At 41.0% G+C, this 5,753-nt stretch overlaps 1 non-coding gene across 1 annotated transcript; it reads left to right on the top strand.

Annotated features, from left to right (window-relative positions):
- Positions 1–4,183: 4,183 nt before the first annotated feature.
- Positions 4,184–4,290, top strand: LOC115071246. The gene has a single exon (XR_003850341.1). It is a non-coding gene; the product is annotated as a U6 spliceosomal RNA (small nuclear RNA).
- Positions 4,291–5,753: the final 1,463 nt, after the last annotated feature.

The following is a 5,753-nucleotide window of genomic DNA, read 5'->3' as shown; positions in this document are numbered from 1 at the left end:
GATGCAAGCCCTCCAGCAGCATCACTTGCCTAAGAGTTCACTAGAAGTTGGTAACCTGCCTCCCTACCTCTAGGCTAAGCCCCTCCAAACTACCCACATAGCTGTCCTGAAGATGACTTAAAGCACATATCTAATTATATCACTTGCCTGTTTATAATCATTCAATAGCTCATCACTAAATATAGTGATGAGTGAGAATCTTTATACTATTTTTTTCCTTCTTTCCTTCCTTTCCTTCCTCCCTCCTTCTCTCAGGATTTTTTTTTTTTTGCAGTGCTACCAAATACAGAGCCTTGCACATCCTAGGAACGTGCTCTGCCATTGAACTACATCCCAAGCCGGTTATGGTGGTACACGCCTTTAATCCCAACAGAGGGAGGGAAGAAAGACATCCCAAGACCTATTTTCCTATTTTCTCCATATTTAATCAATTTGAAAATTTGTATAAGATTTGTAAGTCACCAGTGAGGATGCCCACTGACCATCACAATTCATGTAATTCACCAAACCCACTTCAGAGCCAGGATCATCTCCCTGTCTTGGCAACCACATCTGTAAAGTCACTCTTGCCATGTAAATTAACATATTTTCATGAGTGGTAATTAGGAAGAGATCTTAAGAGGGCTAATGATGCTAGCTGCTGTAGCTCTATGGTGTTGATGACATTGGCTTAATGCAGCATTTTTTGTTGCTTCTCCTAACTGCCCATAAATGCTCCATTTTTTAAACTCCCTGAAATTTTCCAATTGGAGTCCTGGTTTCCTTCTAAGCCTGATCCCAAGACCAGCCTAGATTGAACCCTGATCTGCATATCTGCATTTTCAGTTTTGGCGGTTCCCACACACATGTTCCTCCAGCCCACACAAGTGCTCTGGTCTTGCCACTCCCGACAATGAACCTTTCTTGTTAACTTCACATCCAAATTGCCACAGCAGTGAAGAAACAAGAGACCCAGTGTGAGGAAGGAGGCCCAGAATCCCTTCTTCCTGCTGTGCTCCATCCACACTCATCCTCTTTCAGGTCTTTGAACTTACCAAGCTCTTACCCAAGTCTGAGATACCCACCTCGGAGACTGTCTGAGACTTTCTCATCATTAAAGTTCACCTACTTAAGGATGTTTTCCTTTACTACACCATGCAAAGTAGGATCTGGACCTCCTCCCCATATCTCAAATCTATTATTTCATACTTCAACCTTTTTATGATGGCACTTAACACAATGGATAGCTATTTCATTTGTTGGGTTTTTTTTTAAAGTATATTCCCTACTGGACTGTTAAGTTCCATGAGCAAAAGGAATGTGTCATATTTATGTTCCTCAATGGTCTTTGAGTGACTTTTACAAAGCAGGCACTACATGTAACATTTGTTATATACTCAATGTGGTTATGTCTTAGACTATAAGAAGTAATCTCTAATGAAGCCAACATAGTAGACTTTGTCTCATGTGAGCCAATTACCTTTAGTGTTTATTGTTTTCTAGTCTGACCAGCGGTGACCATCATTGTATCTCAGCCCCATTGCCACACTGCATGCAATAAATATTTTGAGCATAAATCTTCTCTACCACTAGTCATTTCAGTAGATATTTAGGAACACTAAACACACGTCTCTTAAGTCGGTATGAAAATGAGAACCATCATGCCCTTAACACTGAAGAACAGCATAATCTCATTTATAGATGTAAACATTAATTAGAATTGTGATACTTATTATGAACCACAGACTATGATCAATTTTTAACATACATCATTTTATTTAATCGTCATAATATCACTGTATGAGTAGGCCATATGAACTCTGATGGTTAATTGATTACCAACTTGACTGGATTATGTAGCACCTAGATGAGTAAAGTACACCTCCAGGTGTATCTGTTGGGAAGAGGTCCTGATCATGAGGGCCTGGACCTGTGGATCCATTCCTTGATGGATTCGTAATAAAATAGCATTATTGGGAGTTGATGATAGAGAAGAAGTTGGAGAAAGTTGGATACTAAGGGCCTGTGCTTGGGGACTGTATACTGTGCTGGCCTCTTCCTGCATTCCCTTTTCTGATTCCTGTCTACTATGACATGAACTATTCTTGACCTCTCTGTCATGATGGACTGATACCCCTAATACAATGAGCCAAAATAAATATTTTTCCTTGCAACTGTTTCTATCAGGTATTCTGTCAGAAAATTAATACAGCAACTAAGAACATAGTTCTAGAGTCATGATTTGGAGTCACATGCCAGGGCTGCTACTCTTGCAAGCTCCTTAACTTCTTTATGCTTCTGTTTCTTCAGCTCAAAAATTGGTATTGTAGTGGTTACCACATTTTAGAACTGTTGCAAGAGGTTTTTTAAAATATTTTTTATTATTTTTATTTTATGTGTATGAGTATATTGCCTGCATGTATGTGAGTGCACCCGTGTCGTGCAATGCCGTGGAGGTCAGAAGAGGGCTTCTGATTCCCCTGGAACTGGAGTTAAGGATGGTTTGTAGCTGCCATGTGGGTGCTGGGAATCGAACCCACAAGAGTTAAATGAGTGTCCTGGTTGGCATTAGCTGTCAACTTGACACAGCCTACAATCACTTGAAAGAAGTAATTATCTTTATCAGGTTGGTCTGTGGATCTGTCTCTGAGGGATTGTCTTGATTGCTAACTAATATAGGAGGGCCCAGCCCACTGTGGGTGGTATCATTCTCTGGGCAGGTATTCCTGGACTGTATAAGAAAGCTGGCTGAACATGACCCTGCAAGTGAGCAACTCAAGCAGTTCCTCCATGATTTCTGCTTCAAGTTCCTGCTTGAGTTCCTGCCCTGGCTTCCCTCAGTGATGGACTGTGACCTGGAAGAGCAAACCAAATAAACCTTTTCCTCCCCTAAGTTGCTTTTGGCCAATGTCTTATCACAGCAGTAGAATGAAACTAAAACAATTCGATAATACTTGTGACATAATTAACTCAATGCCTGGCACACAGAAGTGTCCCAGTAATGTTAGATACCTTGCCATAACTTGCTCTTCTGGGGCCTTTATGTTCCATAGCATCACACTGTGTCTAGCACAGAGAGAGACTATGTCACCAGGCTGAGCTCCTACCCTTTAGGAGCACACAGTTGAGTCTGCTATGAGGTCATCCTTGGAATTCAGAAGAAACCAGCAAACGTGTTCCTCCAAGCTGCTGTATTCAGTTTATGGTCCAAGCACCATAAAACCACGTCCTCATTTCCTTTTCCACCAAAATAGTTATCTGTGCTCCTTGAAAGAGGCCCCAGATTATTATAGCTCCTTAAATACTTCCAAAATCTCTGGAGAAAAGAAATGCTTTTTTTAAAGTAGGCCCAGCTTTGAGCATGAAAACATTAGGTTAAATTCTCTGAAGCTATGACAGTGTAACTCATTTCCTGTTTTTCTCAGCTGTCTAGACACAGATCTCATAAGCATTAGCTGTGAGTCCTATCAGGTTAAAAATAGAAGGTCTAAATATGAAATGCTGTGGTAAAGGGAAGATTGCAGGTTTCTACCTTTGTCCACAAAATTATTCTGTTGAAGCAGTTTTGTTTTGTTTCGTTTCGTTTTTCGTTTTTGCCTTCATTGCTACTTTTTCCATTAAGCCCTATGAAGCTGTATTTCAATGGCTGGACTAAAGAACATCCTTTTTTCCAAAATAATACATTTGTCCCATGATAACATTAATACAGTGTTCTCCCTAGGTTTTAAAAGTCACTTGAAAACACAGATCAAAGCAGATTTTCTTAGGACAGAATGTAGAGATATATCAGGTTATTATACAGACTAACCTTTAGCACCAATAAATTTATGTGTAAGTAAATGCATATTGACCCTTTTTCATATATTTTATTTATTCTTTGAGAATTTCATACATGCATGCAATGTATTTTCTTTATACTCTCCCCCTAACTCCTCCCAGATCTACCCCCATGCCACCACTTTCATTTTTTTTCACTTCTGCTTCAAAAAGTAATCTGATAATTTCTTTTGAATATGCAATTTTTCTAGAAGACACATTTTTAAAACTTCATAGAGGCTGGAGACATGGTTAAGAACACTTGCTGCTGTTGCACAGGACCCAGGTTCAGTCTTGGCGCCCACACTGGGCAGCTCACAACCTCCCCAGGGGCATCTGCAGAATGTAAGAATGAAGCTCTGTTAGCACTGTTAAAAATGTTAATTTAGAACTCACTTCGGCAGCACATACACAAAAATTGGAATGATACAGAGAAGATTGTCATGGCCCCTGTGACAGGATGGCACACAAATTCATGAAGCATTCCACATTTTTTTCAGAAAATAAGAGACTACAGAGTGCTTATCCATGAAAAAGACACCTATATCAAACTTCTGCCTCCCTGGGCTCAGGGATCATTGCAGAAGAGGGGGCAGAAAGATTGTAAGAGCCAAGATGATAGATGACCACAAGGAAATAGAGTTTTCCAGACAGCTGGTCAGTTATTCATATGATGCAGTGACAGCATGTACAAGTCCCACTGTAAGTTCAAGCCAGACAAAATCTCAGCATAGAAGTGGGGAAGTGGATAGGAAACCCCAACCCTAGCTGTGGAACTATTGACAACAGATAGCTGCTGGGAGGGGGAGAGTCAATCTTCCTTAAGGATGAGACTCTGGGGAAGGTTAACAAGGTTCCAGTGAATGGACCCACACCAAAGGACACTTGGGACAAGTTTGACTTGCTAGGCCTTAAAAATACACACACACACACACACACACACACACACATGCAATGGCGTTCGTGAAATCTGGCAGGGGTGTTAAGAAGGGGTGCAGATAGGTGAAGGAGTCCATATATTATCAAAATATATAGCATGAAATTTGCAAAATTTGTTTAGAAAACTTAAATAAAAAAATAACAAAAGAGCCAGGCGTGGTGGCACACACCCTTAGTCCCAGCACTCTGGAGGCAGAGGCAGGCAGATCTCTGTGAGTTCAAGGCCAGCCTGGTCTACATAGTGCGTTCCAGGACAGGTGGGGCTACAAGGAGACCCTGTCTCAAAAAGACAAAAAAAAATAAAAAAGAATAACAAAAGAAAGGGGCTGAAGAAATGATTCACTGGTAAGAGCACTGGCTGTTCTTGCAGAGGAACCAGGTTCAGTTCCCAGCACCCACGTGGCAGCTAACAACTGTCTATAACAACAGTCCCAGGGGATCCAATACCCTCTTCTGGCCTCTGTGGGCAATGCAGAATATGGGTGCAATTACATACATGCAGGCAAAATACTCATACACATAATATAAAAATTAATTTAATTTTTTCAAAAAGAAAAATGAGGGACTAGAGAGATGGCTCAGCAGTTAAGAGCACTGACTGCTCTTGCAGAGGACCTGGGTTTAATTCCCAGCATCCACATGGCAGCTATGAACCATCCTTAACTGCAGTTCCGGGGGAATCCAAAGCCCTCTTCTGACCTCCGCAGCATTGCACAACACAGGTGCACTCACATACATGCAGACAATACACTCGTACACATAAAAAATAAAAATAAATAAAGTGTTAAAAAAAAAAGAAAAATGAGACAGAAAAGTGGGAAAAAGAAGTTAATTTAGGGCTGAAGAGATGTTTCAATGGTTAAGGGCACTGGTTTCTCCTGCAGAGGGTCTGAGTTTGGTTCCCAGCACCCACATGGCAGCTAACAACCATGCAGAACTCCAGTTCTGGGTATTCAACACCCTCTTCTGGCATCAACTGGCATTTGCATGCACATTTGCACATTTGCACTTACATACAT

Source organism: Nannospalax galili, unplaced genomic scaffold, assembly GCF_000622305.1.
Source record: "Nannospalax galili isolate Female #2095 unplaced genomic scaffold, S.galili_v1.0 scaffold17, whole genome shotgun sequence".
In the NCBI taxonomy this organism is placed as follows: domain Eukaryota; kingdom Metazoa; phylum Chordata; class Mammalia; order Rodentia; family Spalacidae; genus Nannospalax; species Nannospalax galili.
The sequence above is the reverse complement of the archived record's forward strand: the minus strand, read 5'-3'. Positions and strand labels throughout refer to the sequence as shown.